The 1106-nt window shown below is 42.3% G+C and overlaps 1 protein-coding gene across 4 annotated transcripts in view; it reads left to right on the forward strand.

The window, feature by feature from the left end:
- runx1t1 (RUNX1 partner transcriptional co-repressor 1) overlaps positions 1-1106 on the forward strand; it is a 68717-nt gene that overhangs the window by 21252 nt on the left and 46359 nt on the right. The window lies entirely within an intron of this gene.

The following is a 1106-nucleotide window of genomic DNA, read 5'->3' on the forward strand; positions in this document are numbered from 1 at the left end:
TGGGGGGTGGGTGGGGGGGAGAGGAGGAAGAGTGCCACTCTAGAGACTTAAAACACAGCAGTAGAGGCAGATGCATGCCTTTGTTTGGACTCTCCAAATTGATTTTTCTTGGTTTTAATGAGGTTGTTCCTGCCGATCCTTGCAAAAAATGGTGGAGGGAGGCTTACTGATGCAGGCAGGATGGCCACATGCCATTATTTTGGATGGATCTGAAGCATTCAGGCATCCACACAGTGAATTTTTAGACAGATGAATCAGGAGGTTGATAACTAAATCTGATAATCTGGACATCATACAAACATGAGCAATCATGCTGTTCACCTCACATCTATATTTTTTCATCTGATATGAATGTAGTTGTGAAGTATGACGTGAATCTGGTTAAGCAGAAGCAGATGTGACTGAACTCAGATTGGTCGGTTGACCAGAAGAAGGTTGTTTTTGCAAGAGTGCTCTTAATTCAAAGCATATGAGAGGACAGATTCACAGCAAATCTCTATATCAAACAGCACAAATCTATCTATCTGTCTAACTGTCTATCTATCCATCTATCTCCTATGCTGATTTACTCGCCTACAAAATCACCCCAAACATTGATTAGTTTTTTTTCTAAATGAACTATTCAAGTCATGTGGTGATTTTGTTTTCATATCGCAATATATATTGCAGAAAAATAAAATATCGCAACGTGAGTTTTTTCCAATATCGTGCAGACCTTATGTATTATTACCCATCGCTGTGAAATGGTTGGGATGGTGAATCTCAGGAAATGCCTCTGCCATCGAAATGTGTCTTTGCCAGTGCTGTTTTTCTCAAAGTCACACTCTGTTCAACCCCCAGTCTGGAGAGACAGGTTGGAGGCTGATGAAGAGAGAGAAATGCGCCACTAAATGTGCGAGAAGGAAAGATCCGTCTCTCCACCCATCGCCTCTCCATCCTGAGTGTTTCCTCCACATGGAGCTCATCTGCTGTTTAAGGCGGCTGGGAGAAATGCCTTCAAGCTGACAGGGGCTGAAAACCCAGACATATGTTAATCACATGTAGTGATGGCAGTCTGGAAGGGGAGAGAGAGAAACAGCAAAATTGAGAAAGAGAGCAAAAAAAGA

The sequence above is a fragment of the Sinocyclocheilus rhinocerous genome, unplaced genomic scaffold (assembly GCF_001515625.1).
Source record: "Sinocyclocheilus rhinocerous isolate Xijiao unplaced genomic scaffold, SAMN03320098_v1.1 scaffold492, whole genome shotgun sequence".
NCBI lineage: Eukaryota > Metazoa > Chordata > Actinopteri > Cypriniformes > Cyprinidae > Sinocyclocheilus > Sinocyclocheilus rhinocerous.